This window comes from Zea mays, chromosome 4 (assembly GCF_902167145.1).
Source record: "Zea mays cultivar B73 chromosome 4, Zm-B73-REFERENCE-NAM-5.0, whole genome shotgun sequence".
Classification (NCBI taxonomy): domain Eukaryota; kingdom Viridiplantae; phylum Streptophyta; class Magnoliopsida; order Poales; family Poaceae; genus Zea; species Zea mays.
This window is the reverse complement of record NC_050099.1, coordinates 215,538,569-215,558,880: the sequence shown is the minus strand read 5'-3', so window position 1 is coordinate 215,558,880 and position 20,312 is coordinate 215,538,569.

Sequence of the window (20,312 nt, the reverse complement as noted above, 5' to 3'; positions counted from 1 at the left end):
TCCTTGATCCGCGTGCTAGAGATGCAGCGGCTCGGATACTTTGGTGACGGCATCGGGCGGGTTCCGGGTGCAAAGGAGATCCATGAGCCTGAGGGCGGATTGGTTGTGTTTGAGGCCTTTTTCATCGTCGGCCTTCGTCTCCCGGCGCATTGCTTCGTGGCGGAGGTGTTGCGGAGGTTCGAAGTGCAGGTCCACCAGTTGACGCCTAACATCGTGGTTGCGCTGGCGAAGTATGTTTGGGCGGTTTCTTCTTACGATGGGCAGCCGTCTGTGGAGGTCTTCGCCAAGAATTATTGCCTACATTGGCAAAAAAAGAAAGTAGGAAATAAGATTGCACAATTTGGATCGTGAACCTTCACGCCGAGGACTAGAAAGACTTCAGCGGAAGTCGTGGAGATAGTCCCTTGTGCCAGGAACAAGTGGGGCAACTAGTGGGATTTTTGGTTCTATGTGTCTTGTGGTGAAGTCGAAGACCTGCCTGGCCTCCCTCTGGCCATTCTATGCTCTCACTGTTATGTGGCGTTCCCTCGATTCGAGGTGTCGGAGGATGACGAGGACGAAGGGGCCCTTCGGTACGCTGTTCACTTGAGTAGCGGGCGCGATTTGGTTGAGGATTTTATCGGCTATGGAGTGTGGCTCTTGGCACACGGCTGGGTACTGGGCGAAGTGTGCCCCCGCCGGATGCCGAGCCTGGGCGACCGGTTGTTGTGAAGTCCTGCCTTTGTTGTGGATTTACGGGGTCGGAACCCGGCGGCATTTGTGCGCGAAGTGGAGGCCGAGGTCACGAAGATTGTAGGAAGATATGTGCCAAATACTGAGACCCTACGGAGTTGGGATATCCGCGGTTCGAATGTTTGGTTGAACCACATTTTTGAGTTGAACCGTCTGCCATATGCTGGCTACCCGGGGGACGACGATGCCGATGATGCTGACCGCCAGGGAAAAAAGGTGGTCGCTGCGGTTGACGAAGGGCCTTCACGGGGAGCAGTGCCGGCTGCGGCCGCCAAGAAGAGGAAATTAGGTACAACAGCTGAGGGGTTGGGGGCTTCTGATCGTTTTGCTGCGGATTTATTGGAGACCTGCGCGGCTCCCGGGGAGATGATGTCTTCGCCCGAGCTCCGGGAATCTTCCCCGCGAATGCTGAAGGTTACCGGGGGTCGCTAGCCTAGGAATGTTCCGATCCCCCGGACGGGCGGCGAGGACATGTGTACATCTCGATTAGCTCGTGAGATGAAGATTTTTCCTTACGAACGGAATGTTGCTGCTATTGTATCGGCAGTGATGGAGAAGGATCGCCAAGACGCACCGTGGAAACGCCAGGCATTCGCGAGGGTCGGGGACCTGCGCCGCGAGGTCAAGATGGCGCCGGGGAGCATGAAGTCTACCGCCCTCGGCTCCAGCAAGCCTCCGCCTGGAGCGAAGTCTGCCGCCCCCGGCTCCAGCAAGCTGGTCCCTGTCGTGCCCACATAGGAGCGAAGTCCTCCGTCGTCGACACGTACTCCTGATACGGAAGTGGGTGGGGCCGCCGAGGTCTCCATGGATATTTCCGTGGAGGACTATCTTGTGAGCGGGGTCGCGATTTTTGATGCCCATATACGGCGGGGACCTATCATTGAGTTTTTTCGTTAACGGGGTCTGGGTGTTTGACGTGATTATTGTGCAGGGTCAGAGGCTGGGCAACTGGCTGTTGTCCCGGCGCCGGCAACGGCGGGGTCGGCAGCCATGGCGATTGGGGCGAAGGGGCCTTCGCAGGACCCATGGTCTAGGTTTTGCGCCAGCGGCGAAATTGCTTCGGCCGCCGCCGCTAAGGACGTGGCTGGCTCAGTTGCACAATAGCTGAAGCATGTGAGTAATCTTTGCCTTCGGGAGTTTGCTTTTCTTTTATGACTTTGAATTTGATAGTTTTTTGTAACAGGCGGCCGCCTTCGCCGAGCACATTGCGTCGGGGCCCTGACCTCATAGTTTGCTGCCGAAAGGCGACAACTCGAGGGGAGGATTGAGCGCCTCCGGACGTAGCACACTGAGGTTGTTCGAGACAAATCAGCCACGGAAAACAAGAGCCACAACCTGATGGAGAAGCTGTCGGCTGCATAGGCCAAAAAAGAGGACATTGGCCACCAGCTGGCGGTGGAAAAGGAGGATGCAGACAGGGCCCGCGCGGAGGCCTAGGCTGCCCGTGCCGAGGCCAACCTCGCCCGTGCCGAGGGCAACCTCGCTCTCCAACGTGCTGCTGAGGTGGAGTCGGGCCACAGGAGCCTACGTGTCTATCTGGACAAAGCGGAGGCCTCCACCCGCACAGGGGTCGACCGAGCGCACGCTTTGCTCGAGGACGCGTACCGGCAGCTTGGTGCGCGTACCGCTCCCTTTGTTGCGTCCAGCGAGGAGGTGGGCCTCCACTTTCTCGGATGGCTGCAGGAGGAACTAGAGCTGCTTCCGGCGATCGTGACGGGTCTCATGTCCTTTGCCTCGCTCATTACCTGTGAAGGGTTGCGAATGGCTTGTCCCATGAGGGATGCAGGCACTTCGAAGTCTTTGACCGATCAGATGAGGACTTCGACCGTGGAATTTTCTAGGTCGAAGACGAGGTGCTAAAGCGGTCCGCTTGGTGCTTTACGATAGGATGTGGGGCCCTCACGGCCGTGATACTGTCCGGTAAAGGTCTGACCGGGCGATGGAGCAGGTGTGGATTGTTTTGTTTATAAGTAATATGTATTTATTTTTTTGCGTTGTTTCTGTAGATGGGGAACGATGAAGAAGTCGATGACTTCGGAGGCCTAGAGAGCACGGTGCCCCTGGCGGAAGATGTGAGGGCGGGGATTGGGGAGCAACCGGTGCCGCGCGACTGGTGCTAGCGAGGACCCTATGGCAGCCGTCGCGCCGGCTGGTGAAGACACTTGATGGCTGCCGAAGACCCTGCAGTGCCGGCTACCCCTTCGCAGGTGGTGGGATCGAGTTAGGGGTGTTGGATGTAGGACTTCATTTTTGTGATACTGAAAGTTGGTTGCTACGCAGGTTCCGACGTCTGGGCCTGCGCAAACAACCCCTACTGATGATAGTAATTTTGTGGCGGCTGCGAGTGCGATGCATGTTAATGAAAATTTGTCTAGTACGGAAACTGGGTCTTGGTCATCTGATGGGGGTGAGTTTGGGAGCCCGTTTTCGTGGACAGAGGAGTCTTCGGCTGAGGATTTGGATTATTTTGCTGTGTTGGATGTGGCCGCGGCGGAGTCCGTGCTGCGGATGGAAGCGCGTGGAGCATTCGAGTCCTCGGCTGAGGCGAGGACCGGGGAGTCCCGCCGGTGAAGGGTGGTGGCGAAGCATAATGTTGGCCGTACGTCGCGAAGTAATATGCGTCGTTGGATGGGGATGGAACGAACCCGCCTTCGGCTAGATCGGGATGACCAACGAGATTTGCTGTCCTCGTCGTCCGGGGACATGTATTGGGGAGGGGGATCTGCAGAGTCTATTTGAGGGTGAGGAGTTGAGAATGATGTTGTTTAATTTTTGTGAGGCAGGCCTTATCCCGAATGTTGAGCCAATGTAGCGTTTATGCTGCCCTCGCTCTTGTATTGCGGTAGTGAGTGAAAACGCTGCCCTCCCCTGGCTCGCGATAAAGAGGGAGGGCAACAAAATGTGGTAGGTATTTATTTGTGCAAAGTGGCCGGTGGCCTTTTGTTGTGTGTATGTAAACTGTGATATTGTTTGTTGTGGAAAGAGATGGGGACTTCGCTTGCTGCGACAATGTGTGGGTGCCGAAGAGACGTGCTTGGTTGTATCTGTCGGTGGTTTTGTTTGACTATGTCAGACAGCGGCGATTGTAACGTACCCTGCGCCATTAGGGTGATGCTTGGCCTTCGGCGCACGTGTAGTGTGTATCCGGCTGCACACTTGGGTGGCTTTTGTGCAGATGCCTATTAGTAAAGGCTTCGTATCATGCACTTGTTGTGCTTGTCCGGCTGTACCCTTAGGCGACTTTTGCACGAATGTTTTTTAGTAAAGACTTCGTGTTGCGCGCTTGTTGTGCTTGTCCGGCTGCACCCTTAGGCGGCTTTTGCGCGGATGTCTTTTAGTGAAGACTTCATGTTGCGCACTTGTTGTGCTTGTCCGGCTGCACCCTTAGGCGGCATTTGCACGGATGTCTTTTTGGTAAAGACTTTGTGTTGCGCACTTGTTGTGCTTGTCCGGCTGCACCCTTAGGCAGCTTTTGCACGGATTTGTCGCACGCAAGGGTAGTCTGTGCTACCTGTTGCGGTGACCTCGTATATGTCGAATGTCGAAGGTCGTCGTAGCGGTCTTTTTCGACACTTGGTAATGATGCGTGGAGTTTTCTGCGGGGGCTTTTCATTGGTATATTACATGGCGCCGCCTCGTTAAAAACCTCACCCCCGGGAGGAAAAGAGTGCGGACTCGAATAACATAGTTTGGGGAATTACAAAGGCGCTTGGGCCTTGAGTCTTAAATAAAAAATTTGCGAAGACTATCAATGTTCCATGAGTGTTCTAGGTCTTCGCCGGATGATGTTGCTAGCCTGTAAGCACTGGGGGACGCCTTTGTCTTGACTATGTATGGTCCCTCTCACTTCGGCTCGAGCTTGCCCCGGGACTCTGTCCGGGTGGTCCTTACGAGTATGAGGTAGGGATGAAAACGGGACGGATACAGCCGGATACAGGGTCATCCTGTATCCTACCCTAATGTATTTTTCTCGGATACAGGACCGGATACGGGTACTTAAGATTCGGGACGGATATAGGACGAGACCGGGTAATAATCTGGGCGGGAAAGAAACGGATAACAGATACTACTCGGGTAGGTACCGGATAATTGTCGGGTAGTTCGTCCCAGTGGCGGATCTAGGAGGGGGCTGCAGCCCCGGTCGCACCCCATAACACCTATTAATACATACTTCATCTATCTTAAAATAATAGTCATCGTTTTAGGGAATTAGTAGGTTTATATAATTTTTGATTGATGCATGTGTTTTATATATGTGTCTAGATTTGTCATCATCCATTTGAATATAGACATAAAAACCAAGAGCTAAAAGGACAACTATTTTGAAACATAAGAGTATATTATAACATAAATACATACTATAAAGGTTAACTAAGATAGACCACAACCTTCTTTCTGATCGTGTCATTCAGCACATGTATTTGGCCTCCATTCGTGCTAGTCGTCATCCAGAACATGTGTTTGGCCTCCATCCGTGCCACCAACACGCTAGGTGGTAGCGCGCGCATCCACGCTGGACCCGTCCATGCTTCCGCAGTGCAAATCCACGTCACCACACAGGACGCAGTCATGAGCTAGCGCGCACGGCCATTGCACATCTAACAGTTAGCAGCGCGCATGTGCCCAACGCAAGAGGCAGGTTGCAAGCCAGGGGGCAGGGGAGCAATGTCCTGCCTAATGCTTCCCTAATTCTATAGGACATGTTAGTTTTTTAGCTAATTCTCACATAAATAGTGCAAAAAATGCTTCTAACAGTCTCCTTAATCTAATTTGGTCCCCCTAATTTTGGATCCTGGCTTCGCCCCTGCTGCAAGCAGCACCATGGCAAGCCTGCTGTAGCACGCTAGTACATCAGTCCTGCGAGAACGTCGTCGTGGCTGGTGGCTCCGCCAAACATGCTTTAACTTATAGCCCCTCCTTTGATCTAATCCTGGATCCGCCACTGGTTCGTCCCGATAATATTAATTGTCCAACCGTCCAACAAATACATAAATTAAGCAATACATAATCATGTATATGATAGATCAAATGTAGAAAAGGAAACCGATAAAGTTGACATCATGCAGTTTAAAGTTACTAATCACAAGGACTTTGTAGAACCAACACCATAATATTAAAAATTCATAAAATATTCTAGTTTCACTCAAAAATTGCAAATAAGTTACAAAAACTAATAAACATTTTATATGAAGATAACTCAAGTCCTCATATGAAAATGATAAAGTCAAGTATTGATTATGTTGAAACTTGGATACTTACAGTGATTCCACATGTAACTCATACAAATAAGTGAAAGTAAAATGGAAGAAACGCGGACATCTTATAGATCTTATGATCCAAACATTTTTTATGGTTATATATGAACATATGTTGTGCCTCCGTAAAAGTTCATGATTTTTTTAGGCTATTTATACATATATTAATTTCTTGTCATAGAAAATCATCAAAATACAATTAAATCCATAAAATAATGTTGCGTCGATCGAAAATTGCAAATAAGTTACCAATACTAATAAATAGTCTATACAAAGATAACCTTAAGTTCCCACGTGGAGATAACATTAAGCCCCCACATAAAAATGATAAAGTCTATTAATTTGGTATAAATTTGGACATTATTACAATGATTTTGGCCTAAAGATATGTTTAAACAAAAAATTGATGTCCTACAAAGTTATAGATCTCTTCGAGCTCTACAATTTTCATATAAACTTTATTTTCATCTGATTTCATATGTAAAAGTTATGATTTTATTACTATATTATTATGCAGGAAATGAAAAAACGGGTACCCGAATTCTGGGTACCCGTATCCGACCCAAATATTCGGGTATTTACCGGGTAGTACTCACTCCGTATCTGACCCAAATCCGAAGCTTCAATATCCGGGTATTACCCGTATCCATCCCGAATATAAAAATACCCGAATCAGTATCCGTATCCGGTACCCAACGGGTATACCCGACCCGTTTTCACCCGTAGTACGAGGTCCCCTTCGCTGAACTCTCTTGGGATGACTGTGTTGTCACGCCATGCTTTGGTCTGGACCTGGTATTTGTTGAGGGCCTGCAGGGCGAGAACGCGGTCTCCGTCGATGAGATCCTTGGAGGTTGGTTCGTCGACTTTGGGGACGGCTAGCTTGTTTGTTCGGGGGGACCCGTGCTTTAATTTTTGCGGGCTTTGATTTTTGCGGCGTCATTGCTTCGGATCCATACATCAAGTGGAAGGGTGTGAACCCGGTTGCTCGGCACTCTGTCGTATTCAGGGCCCATACGACTTCTGGTAATTGGTCGGCCCATTTGCCCTTTTTGTCGTCAAGGAGCTTTTCTTGATGGCGCTGAAGATCTTGCCATTGGCGCGTTCGATGACACCGTTGGATTGTGGGTGGTACACAGAGGCAAAGATAGGCTTGGTGCTAATGGAACTGCAGAATTCCCTGAAGTCTTGGCTGTCAAACTGTTTGACGTTGTCGACGGTGAGTTCGGACAGGATTCCGAAGCGGCAGACAATGTTTTGCCAGAAGAACTTTTGGGTGCTCTTCGATGTTATCGTGGAGACTGCTCTGGCCTCAATCCACTTTGTGAAATATTCAACAGCGACGAAGGTGAACGTGAGGTTCCCTTGAGCTGTAGGTAGTGGCCCAACAATGTCCAGCCCCCATCGTTGAAGTGGCCATGTGTGTGCGATGAGCTTGGTGAATTGTGAAGGGTTGCCTAAGCGAGGAGAGAACTTCTGGCATGCTTCGCATGACCTGGTGACTCGGTTTGCTGTGTAGATTATCGCGGGCCAGTAAAACCCCTGACGGATCACTTTGGCTGCGAGGGCCCTTGGTCCTGAGTGTGAACCGCAGGTTCCACTGTGGACTTCGCGGAGGATTTCTATGACTTCGGTTTTGTTTATGCATTTCAACATGGGCTGGCTGATTCCTTTTTTGTATAGTTGACCCTCGACTATTGTGAAGTCTCTGCTCCTGTGCTTCAGTCGTTTGGCCTCATTGCGGTCGGTTGGATGGTAGTGGCCTTGCAGGTATAGTGTTATTGGAGCTCGCCAGTCTTCGGCCATGATGAGGTTGACAATTCGGTGGCTCTCGGCGTCCGGAGTTATTTGCAAACCTTCAGGGTTGCGGACGGCTGGCATGCCGATGACGTGGTAGAACACGTCGGGAGGCAGGGCCTCGCCCTTGGCCGCTGCTTTGGCCAACACGTCGGCCTCTTTATTCTTGTTGCGGTCGACATGTTGTAGGATGAAACCCTTGAACTGTTTCTCGAGGCTACGGACGACGGTGAGATATTGCATGAGCACAGACTCCTTTGCTGAGCACTCCTTTTCGATTTGGCCAGCGACGACATTGGAGTCTGTCCTGATTATGCATGTGGTGACACCGAGGGCTCGTAACTTGCGAAGTCCCAGGATGACGGCTTCGTACTCTGCTATGTTGTTAGTGCATCTGTTGGACTCTAAGGCAAAGCTGAGGCGCGCTGCGTATCTATAATTGATGCCGGTGGGTGATGTGATAATCGTTGTGGCGGCTGCCCCCGCATGGCACGATGTGCCATCACAATGGATGGTCCAGACTCTTTCCGAAGACTCCTCTTGTGGTCGTGTAGGTCCTGCCCAGTCGATGATGAAGTCGGCCAGGACCTGTGATTTGATTGTCGTTTTGGATTTGAAGGTGATGTGGTACCCGAATAATTCAGCTGCCCATTTGGCAATTCTGACAGATGCCTCCGGGTTCCTGAACAATTCTCCCAGACCCCTGTCCGAAGTGACCCGTACTTTGATTGCCTCAAAGTAGTGTCGGAGCTTGCGTGAAGCCATGACAACTGTGTATGATATTTTTTCGAGTTCAGTCATGTTGCACTTAGAAGACATGAGGACTTTGGAGACATAGTACACTAGGCACTGCCGACTTTTTCCCTCGCTGTCCCGCTCTTGGACTAGTGCTGCGCTGACTGCACATGGTGAAGCCGCAATGTAGAGAAGCAACGGTAGCGAAGGGTCGGGACTTGTGAGAGTGGCTAGGTCGGACAAGTGCTGTTTGAGCGACTCGAAGGCCGCTGCTTGCTCTGGTCCGCAAGCGAAGTCTTTTGCACCACGCAATGTTTTGAGGAAGGGTAGACTCCACTCTGCGGATTTAGAGATGAATCTGTTCAGGGCGGCCAATCTGCCTGTCAGTCGCTGGGCGTCCCTAGTGGACTGCGAAGGTGCCATGTTTAAGGTTGCCTGTATTTTTGTTGGGTTGGCTTTGATCCCTCGGTGCGATACTAGGTAACCAAGTATTTTCCCCTCGCGAACTCCGAAGACACACTTCTCAGGGTTGAGGCGGAGCCGTGCGTCGCGCATGTTGGCGATTGTTTCTGCGAGGTCGGCCAGGTGATCCTCTTTGTTTTTGTTGGCAACGACAATGTCGTCCACGTAGGTGAAAATGTTGTAGCCGACTTGGCTTTTGAGGACCCTTTTGGTGAGGCGAGAAAAGGTGGATCCGTCATTCTTGAGTCCCTCTGGCATTCTTACAAAGCAGTATGTGCCGAAAGGTGTGATGAAGCTCGTGCTTGCCTTATCCTGCTCTTTCATGTAAATTTGGTGGTACCCGAAGAAGAAATCAAGGAGTGACATGACTTCACAGCCTGCTGCGCTATCGACTATTTTGTCGATCCGTGACAAGGGGAAGTTATCTTTGGGACAAGCCTTATTGAGGCTTGTGAAGTCTATGCACATGCGCCACTTGCCGCTCTTCTTTTGCACCATGACCACGTTGGCGAGCCATGTGGGATAAGTGATTGGCTCTATGAATTTGGCTTCTAATAGGTGGTGCACCTCGGCCTTGGTTGCTTCAGTTTTCTCATCGGACATTTTTCGCAATCGCTGCTTTTTTGGGCGCACCGAAGGGTCGATGCCCAGGCTATGCTCGATGATGGAGCGGCTGACCCTGACCAGATCGAGGGCCAACCAAGCGAAGACATCCTTGTTTCAGAGAGAGACAGGAAATGAGTTTTTCCTCGTCTCGTGAGGTCAGGTCTTCGCTTATTATAACCGTTTGCCTGGGCATTGCTGGTTCGAGGGGTACCGCCTTCATCCCATCATTTCTTTGGAGCTGCGCTTTGACTTTTTCGTCTATGATCGAGCGACAGTTTTCGAAGTCTTCACGCTTTGCCGTGAGGAAGTGTACGTTCCACTGCCCTGGAACGAAGTCCTTTTCAATGTTGCGCGATGTTTGCTGGTTGTCGTAGACAGTGATCACGCCTTCTGGGCCTGGGATTTTCATGCAGAGGTAGAGTCCATGAATGGCTGCCTCAAACTTGTTGATCGAGCCCCGACCCATTATGGCATTGTATGGATAGATCATGTCGATAATGTCGAAAGTGACCTGTTCACTTCGCGCATTGGGTGCTGCACAAAATGACAGAGGGAGCTCGATCTTGCAGACGGGGAAGGTGTCCTTGCCGCCGAAGCCGTATAGGGGATCGCCTGTAGGTTTGAGTAGGCTGTGGCTTATTCCCATGCGATCGAAGGCATGCAGGAAAATAATGTCAGCTTGACTGCCGTTGTCGACCAGCACTTTGTGTAAGTCCCAGCCTGCTACACTGCAATTGATCACCAAGGCATCTGCGTGAGGAGCGCTGCGTAAGTCGATGTCTCCGGCATCAAAGGTGAGCGGTACATGGGACCACTTTGTCTGCACTGCTGGGCCAGTGAGGGCGTAATGGTTCACGCTTCGGTAATGGTCCTTTTCTGCCGCTTTGTGTTGAAGTCCACGCTCGATCCCCCAGTGATCATATGGATAACTCCCTGATATGGTGGTTCGGCGAAGTCCTCCTGTTTGGGTGCTTGTGGGTGGTGGTGGTGTGGTGGATTTTGGTGATGTGGAGGCGGTGGTGGTAGGACCTAGACCTCTTGGTGCTGGTAAGTGTGGTTGGGTGGATGCTGGATTTGCTCGTTGTGGTAGGGTTGCTGTTGATGGTATGTGTGCGCTACTACCCTCTGGTTGTCGGCCGGTTGTGTTCTGGACATTCTATCCCTAGTGGCTTTGGTCTCTGGACAATCCCTTATTGGGTGAGCGCAGTCTTCGCCATGAAACAAACAGTAGAATCTGCGTGGCTGCTGTGTCCGTCCGTGGCCTCTTCCCCTTGTGCCGTTACCGTGGCCTTGGGGGTGGTATTCCTGACGACGGGTGGTCTCTCCGGCTGGCTGCTGGTTGGCAATGTTGTCACCTGATGATGATTGTGGTTGTCCCGGCCGGAGTCTGGCTGCGCTGGCCAGGTCTAGGTTCTGCTGGGCTGTGGAGGGTCCTTAGGCTTCCTCTGAGACTCAACCTTGCATTGATGGAGCTCTTCAAACCTGGCGTACTTCTAAAATAATTGGTACAACTCTTGTAGATTCTTGGGTGGATCCCTGATGCAATGACTGTATAGGACACCGGCCTGAAGACCGTTGATGGCGTAATGGATTGCGATGTGGTCATCAACTGATGGCAGATGCGACTTGAGCGTCAGAAATTTCCTGTAGTATTCGTGAAGGGTTTCCTTCTCTTGCTTCTTGCAGAGAGATAACTCTACCAGGGCGTCTGTGTCAGGTTGGTACCCTTGGAAGTTAAGCAGGAACTTGTCGTGAATCCCTTTCCAGGAATCAATGGACAGTGGCGGTAACCTGGTGTACCAAGTCAAGGTCGGGCCTTCGAGTGCGATGATGAAGGATTTGGCCATTGTGGTGTCGTCCCCTCCGGACGATGCGACGACTACCTGGTAGCTCATGATGTACTGAGCTAGGTCGGTACTGCCGTTGTATTTGGGGTAGATGTCGGCCCTAAAGTTGGCGGGCCAGGGCGATGCTTGGAGTTGTGGAGCCAGGGGGCTTTGCTCGTTGAGGTAGTAGATCCCCTGGAAAGCTGCGACTGGTGGGATGAAAGGGCCGCGTTGTGGTATGAATGGGTCTCCAGCCTAGACGTACTGCTGGAGAGGTGCTGGCGGTGCATGTGGGCCGCGCTGTAGGCTGTACTAGCCTTCGCCTTGCATGAGCGTGATCTCTTATTCGAGCTCCCGAGCTCTCTGCTTCTCATCTTGTATCATCTGGCGCACCTTGGCTTTCATGGTGACTCGTTGACGCTTGGCTTTGAGGATTTCTTTCTGCTTCTGGAGGTGGTGGTTTTTGATGCGCAGAGCTCGTAGCTTTAGCTGGTCTTCGGCTGAGATGTCGATGACTTCTCCGTCCTCTACAGTGTCTTCGCCCTCTGGTGGAACAGAGCCTGGCGGTGGTGCTTGGGGGCGTCTTCGGAACTGCAAGTGCGTACAGTGTCGTCGAGGGTGGGGTGGTCTTCGCGCTGCCTTTTGCTGTTGACAGCGTCATCTTCGAAGGCCTCTTGGGGGTGGCATCCGCGAGGGCCTTACCTTTCTTGTCTGCCAGAAGCGCTGCCTTCACCGCATCGTCGATGGATGGGGCAGCCTTCGAATTAGCTCGCTTGGGGGCTATCGCGGGTTGTTTTTCGTAGCACGAATGGTGGGCGCCAAATGTTGGAAACCTGTCCGCCTGGGCAGGTTAATCCTACGGGGAAACAGGAAATGTGCTTGTAAGGTTTAGTATGGAATGCCAAAAGCTTTTCTCATTACTGTAGCGGGCACTGTACGGGGGTATTTATAGGTACTTGAGTGGCCACCTGTCCCTAGCAAAGACGTTTATGCCCTCGAGTACCCGGTTTATCCCTAGAATATTCCCATGAGGGGAGGTTATAGGCGGTCATTATGGTAAACCCTATTACAGACATGGCCCTTATCGTGCTTGTCCTTGCGGGGCCCATTACCATGGGCTGAATCCCTCATGGGCCTCCCAGGGCGGTGACGACATGGGAGACCCGTAGACTTCGACAAAGCCTTCGTTTTGCAACTTGTGGGCGAAGGGGACCGCACAGGTCTCCGTCCGGTCGGTGCCTTTGGCTTGTTCTGACGCGTTCTGTGGATGTGGCCTTCATCTGCGCGATGGGAAGGCGAAGTCGTAGAGCGAAGTGTAGCGTGTTCGCCTTCGCCCCAACATTCCAGCAGCTGACAAATAGCAAAAAAGAAACCTTAAAAAAGTAAATCTGCTTCACTCCCTCCCTCACTGCTGGCCTCCCGCTCTCCCCTTTTGCTTTCCTCCCCTAGGCTGTCGGCCTGTCGCTACTCTTTATCCCTCCCTCTCTGCACCTGTCTCTATCACTTCAACCGCTGAGGTAGAAGCACCAGGAATGGTGCTGTTAGGATTTATAGGCTGGGCCCAATCAAGAAATTCAATTAAATCCCAGGAAAATCTCAAAAGCCCATATATGTGTATGGCCAGGGAATGGTGGAACCAATAGTACCATATTGCTAGTCCAAGTGGAGTGGAATAGTCCACACTCACTCACCAAGTCATGGATGAGAGGAGAGAGTGTGGAGAGCCACACGCGCGCACGCTCGCTTGCCTCGCCTGGCCTAGCCTAGCCTGGCCTGGGCGGGGTAGGGCGAAGGGTGTGGGCGCATGACATGCGCGTTAATGGTCCGCCGAAATCCGGCCCCTCGCCTTGCGGGGGTGCGACTTCCTTTTGCCGTTTTAATTTTTTGGTTGCTTGGCTGTTAAGTTCAGAATCCTAACCGATCGCTATAAAATCTAAACTGAACGCGAGATTTTCACGTGCAGATCGGATCGAAGATAGCTATCTGTTCGTGGACTCGGCCTTATAAAAGGCGTCTGGCAGCCAGCATCCAAATCATCCCAGTTTTCGCTTTCGCCTCTGTTCACAGCTGCGCCGCCTTCAGTTCTCTTCATCCCGATCACCGACGTGCATCTGCGATCGGGAGAGCAGGTCTACAGAAGACCGAAACCCTTCGCCTTCGAGATCCTGCACCGGGAGAGGGCGAATAAGGGTTTTGGGAAGCGTCCTCACGTGACTGCTCGTGATCTTCTGACGTCGTCGACCCCGCTGATTCCGCTGATCATCAACCCCGCTGCTTCGACGTCGTCGACCCTGCTGATTCCGGCCTGCACCATCTATCAGTATGTCTGATCAGTACGCATCATCTGATTTGACTTTTTACTTCAGTTCTTCTGATTTGGTCATGATTTATATTCGGAATTTAATCTGGAAATTGTCTAATTATTCAACAATCCAAAAACCTTATTGTAGACAATTTCCTAGTTTTTCTATGGCTGCTTTTGCCGACACGCTGAAGCCAGAAAATTTCAATGGTATGCACTTTAAGAGGTGGCAAGTCAAGGCCATGCTCTGGCTTACTGCTATGAATGTGTTCCATGTTAGTAAAGGCAAACCTAAGGGCGCACTGACTCTTGAACAGGAGAAAGAGTACGACCATGCCAATACTATCTTTACGGGATCAGTTCTTAGCGCCCTTGTTGATCGTCTGGTTGATGCGAATATTCAACACACATATGGGAAAGAGTTGTGGGATGCACTTACTACTAAGTATGGTGCATCAGATGCTGGCAGTGACATGTATGTCATGGAGAGCTTTCATGATTATAAGATGGCTGATAATCGCTCTATTGTAGAGCAAGCTCATGAAATACAGTGTATAGCCAAGGAGCTCGACCACCTTAAGATAGTCCTTCCTGACCGATTTGTGGCTGGATGCATTATTGCAAAGTTGCCTTCTACATGGAGGAACTTCGCCACATCTCTGAAACATAAGAGACAGGAGATATCAGTTGAAAATCTGATAGCGTCTCTAGATGTTGAGGAGAAAGCTCGGGCTAAGGACACGGGATCTAAAGAAGGCAAGGGCCACTCCAGCGCCAACATGGTTCAAAGGAACCACAACAAGGGCAAAGGAAAGACAAAATCTAACAAGCCCAACAAAACTACCAACTTCAAGAAGAAGAAGAACAAGGCTGAACTGACATGTTTCGCATGTGGCGAAACGGGTCATTTTGCCAAGGATTGTCCTGATCGAGCGGATCGCCGTGGCAAAAAGGGCAATGTCAACACAGTGATCGCTAGCAATGGGGAAGACAAAGGGTATGGTAATTTACCTTTCATCTTCTCAGTATTTCAATCACCTAGTTGGTGGCTTGATACTGGTGCTAATGTTCATGTGTGTTCTGACATTAATTTGTTCTCTTCTTATCAGGATGTCCGGGATTCTTCCATCCTAATGGGGAATGGGTCACATGCTTCTGTTCATGGCACAGGCACGGTGGATCTGAAGTTTACTTCGGGAAAGATCGTGCAGCTGAAGAACGTGCAGCATGTCCCTTCTATACACAAGAATCTCGTTAGCGGAACCCTTCTATGTAGAGATGGGTTCAAGGTAGTTTTGGAGTCCAATAAATTAGTTGTGTCTAAGTCTGGACAATTTATTGGTAAAGGCTATGATTGCAGAGGCTTGTTCCGCTTTTCTCTGTTAGATTTCTGTTGGGGACTTGTTCTCAAATGCTATGAATCAAGAACAAGGCAACATAAAATGTTAAATATTAATGCCCTTCGTCCGCTGAAGCATTATCTCGCCAAGGATTTAATGAACTTCGGACGAAGACCATGAGCAAAATATCACGAAGGTCATACCTTCGTGATCAGACTTATGAAACAATATGAAATAAAGTACAAAACATGAATTATTAAAGAGAGAGATATGCCATAAATAGATAACATTATTCACATATTTTATTATATGAATTTAAATACCAAAACATAACGTTTAGGCATATTTATACCTTTGCCTTGACAGAAAACAATAATTCCAGAGCAATATGTCTTCGATTACAGGATTCCGTGAATAGTAAAGGAATACTGTTCACTATTTATAGGCACAGGACACAGCCTGTAAGGAATTACAATCATGCCCCTTATAAAAGTTTACAACAATGACTCAGACCCTCATGGACTAAAAGGTCATTCTATCTTTAAGTCGGTTTGATCCTTCATCTTCGGATACGCTATAACACCGAAGCTTCATGAGTGGTAGCTTCGGCATCACGTATAAGCAGCTTTAGCCAAAGCTGTTTCTTCCTGCAGGACCTTCGGCGACGAAGCATGGTCCCAACAATTTCAATAATAAGTCTGTGAACCATATTTACACTAATGTTGATGATCTTGCGAGTATTTGGCATTCTCGTTTTGTGTCATATTAATTTTGGCTCTATGTCTTGGCTTTCAACCATGAGTTTAATTTCGAATATCACCATAGTCAAAGGTTTTAAGTGCCATAGTTGTGTGCAGTCGAAGCAACCTCGAAAGCCTCACAAGGCTGCTGAGGAGAGACACCTAGCACCTCTAGAACTCATACATTCTGATCTTTGTGAGATGAATGGTGTGTTGACAAAAGGTGGCAAGAGATACTTCATGACATTGATTGATGATGTGTCTAGACTTTGCTATGTATACTTGCTAAAAACTAAAGATGAGCCTTTAGACTACTTTAAAATCTATAAGGCTGAAGTTGAAAACCAACTAGAGATAAAGATCAAACGTCTTAGATCAGATCGTGGTGGCGAATTCTTTCCCAAAGTCTTTGATGATTTCTGTGTAGAACATGGCATTATTCATGAGAGGGCACCTCCCTATTCACCCGAATCAAACGGGATTGCAGAAAGGAAAAACCGTACGTTGACTGATCTGGTGAATGCCATGTTAGACACTTGTGGTTTATCTAAGGCATGGTGGGGGGAGGCAGTCCTGACTTCATGTCATGTTCTGAATAGAATTCCTATGGGCAAAGAAGAGAAAACCCCTTATGAGAAGTGGGTTGGGAGAAAACCATCACTTTCATACTTGCGCACTTGGGGGTGCATGGCAAAAGTCAATGTACCAATTAATAAAAAGCGCAAGCTTGGTCCAAGGACAGTGGATTGTGTCTTTCTTGGATATGCTTCATGTGGCATAGCATATAGATTTTTAGTAGTTAAATCTGAAGTTCCTGATGTGTATGTTGATACTATTATGGAATCATGTGATGCTACTTTCTTTGAACACATATTTTCAATGAAAGACATTCATAGCAATTCTAGATACTCTTCTGAGATAACTCCTGAACATAGTACACCTGTTGAGAGTTCTAAACAGCCACATGAAATTGTCCCAGAGGAGGATGACAATGATGCTCCTAAAAGGAGCAAGAGACAAAGGGTTGAAAAATCCTTTGGTGATGATTTCATTGTGTACCTTGTGGATGATACTCCTACTACCATTGCAGAAGCATTTGCATCTCTAGATGCAGATGATTGGAAAGAAGCAGTTCATAATGAGATGGACTCCATTCTTTCAAATGGTACGTGGGAAGTCACTGATCGACCCTATGGATGTAAACTTGTGGGTTGTAAGTGGGTGTTTAAAAAGAAGCTCAAGCCTGATGGTACAATTGAGAAGTACAAGGCAAGGCATGTGGCTAAAGGCTATACTCAGAAAGAATGAGAAGACTTCTTTGATACTTACTCACCTGTTGCTAGAATGACTACTATTCGAGTACTACTTTCCTTGGCTGCCTCGTATGGTCTCCTTGTTCATCAAATGGATGTAAAGACAACTTTTCTTAATGGAGAGCTGGACGAGGAAATCTATATGGAACAGCCTGATGGATTTGTAGTAAAGGGTCAAGAAAGCAAGGTGTGCAAGTTATTGAAATCTTTGTATGGTCCGAATCAAGCACCAAAGCAGTGGCATGAGAAGTTTGACACGACTCTAACGTCTGCAGGCTTTGCCATTAATGAGGCAGACAGGTGTGTATATTATCGCTGTGGTGGGGGCAAAGGAGTTATATTGTGCTTATATGTTGATGATATATTGATATTTGGTGTAACACCCCAGGTGTTACTCAGGGTGTCCACCCCAGGGTTACCCCCTTTTAACCCATTATCACATGAAGATTTGTATGGGCAAAGTACCTCAAACTTTGAATTCAAGGTCCTAATCAAGTGCAAACTATCTTGGATATCATGCCCTAGCTTGTCATGCACATCTAAGTGGGGATTTCCCAAAACCCTAAAGCAACCCCCCCCCATGGGCAATAGGAACCCTAATTGATGCTATGATCAAAAGGTCATGTAAACCTTATGATCATGGTTTGGGCCAAATATAAAAGTTATAATATACTTCATAACCCACACTTAATAGTAAGGAAGTACCCCCAAAAAGTTTTCAGAAAAGTCCTAAAAAGTTCACCTAAGTTTCAGCACAAGGAAGAATTCAGTTTTTGCCTAAGTACAAAAACTAACCCTTGCACAAAGATTCCACATGTTCACCTTAATCCAATTTTCAAAACCCTTCGACCCAATTGACAAAGTGGCGCCAAATTAACCCTAGAACACCCTGGAAAGAGGTGACACCTACCCTAGGGCGCTAGACACGACTTGACACCACTTTTGTCTCGGTTCGGACCTAGCTGACACAGCAAACTTCTCCCCTCTCTATCTCCCTACCCCGACCATATCTCGACTTGGAACTCATAGCAAAAAGGTAGGATTTGGAGCATAGAAGCGACCGTACACAGTGACTTTGCCAAGATACGCACGCTATGGCGCTCTAATCCGTCGTTGAACCATGGCAGAAGCAAGCTTCCACGTGTTCGACGCGAGCTGACATCCGGGGGCGCGCTCAGAGCACGCCCGTGCGCGAACCCCCGCGCGCCCGCGGCCGCCCGTGACCACGCCCGCGCCATGGCTATAAAGCCCGCCCCAGTGCTCGGCTGCCTTCCCCGTTGCCTCCTCCGTACCTCGCCTGACTTACCCGACCCAGCCATTAGCTCCGGCGACCTCCCCGCGACCCGCCAGTGCCGCCCGAGAGCAACCACCGTGACCAGCCCCTTTCCCGTCCTCCTCCGTTTGACCCAAGCCCTCAGATAGCTTCCTGGTGAGGCCGTGAGACTTGCTCAAGCTTGACCCGTGGACCCGCGTCACCGGAATAGCTCAATCGTGCTCACCGGAGTTCAAGAACCCGCCGGCGCACGTGGACCGGGTAAGCCTCTGCACCGATTTCCAATTCGTTGCGTACATGGCCTCTACATCACCCTGTGGAGCTCCTCGTGCACCTTAATTGAACTATACCGCCGTGGTTTGGCCGGAGCAGGAGCCGCCGACGACCCCCGCCGCCTGTACTCGTGGCCAGGGTAGCTCCGACCACCTCCGACGCCGACCCGCACACCGACGTGACCGTCGCGACCTCCCGGACGTCACTGACCACCCCGTCGGAGCTCTACTGCCGCCGGTAAGCCCCACCGCCGTAATCTATGCCGCGGGTACTGTTTAAGTCAGTCAGGGAGCGCGGGTTAGATTTTGGTTAGGTCCAGGGGGTTTTGTGCAATGTCAGTGACCCATGCCAATAGTGGACCGAGGACTGTTTTGTGAGAAAAGAAAGAGATAAACCCCAGGGGCCTCAGCGTAAACCTGTTTTCTTTTGCATTTTCGAATTTATTTTCTTTTGTTAGGACAGATAACTAATTAAATGCATAAGTTGAAGAATAATCATCCAAAAATGTTCAAACCAATTTTGCTAGATTCTGGAAATTAGGAACTATCAGATAAAAATAATAAAACCCATGGTTTCTGTATTTCTTTCTGAAGTTTTAAATTAAATAAGAAAACTACTCAAAACTCAATATTAGGAGGAAAAATAGGAATATTGTTTGACCAGGGTTAGAAAAATTTTGAGAAGTTTGTATCTACCCACTAAACCAAATAAAAATGTTAAACCTCTCTGTCCACTCCATTAAGTTAGTTTTTACCCCTTATTTCCTAATATGCTTAAGGATAAGAAAAATAGAAAATGTACTTTAAACAAAGAACCAGAGAGTACCTCTATTTTTGTTAGGATACTTATTTAATGTAGTTCACTGGAAAAATATATCATGCCCTGTTTTAGTATAAAATAAGTAGGATCCCTTTTGTTTTAATAAAACAAGTGAAACTTAGAAAAACTCTACAAAAATAACCCCAAGGTAAAAACACCCCCACCCTTGGGATAACTAATGTTTTATTGAGGAGAATTTAGGAAAAATATGAAATCTGCTGTTTGACATTTTTCAAATAATAATGTAGTAGAAAGTGCCTTTTTGACCTTAAACTTAAGAAAATCATAACTAAATAACCACCCCTTAGTTTTCTGTGATTTTTAGCACAGAGACCTATTATTACTATGGGATGCCAGCAAAAATAACCTTTAAGACAGAACCTACCCCTAACTAAGAGATGTAGTGTAAAGTGGCCCATTTTGCATAACTCTTGTCATTTTTGTTTAAAGCCTAGCTTTTGTACTTTAAGCCTCAAATTCTTAAAACAAGCTAGAATAGCAAGTGACAACCCACTGTAATTTTTACAGAATTTTTGGAAATTATTAAAACACTGTCGTAGTTCAAACCTACACTAGAAACCCTAAATGGAAATTAAAAAAAAAGGAAAATGAATAATGGAAATTAATGTCGTCCTAAAACCTTTATAAAATTGTCCACTGAAATCTATAAAGACAATACCAATCCACTATGTTATCCTAAAAGAAAACCTAAGCTTAAAAGGTAATAAGTCTATGTATATATATACCACTAGAAGACCCACATAACCAGGAAACCCTAAGTTAATTCTTGACTTAGTTTCTTTAGCTTAATGTTCTTAAATCCTGCATAATCATGACAT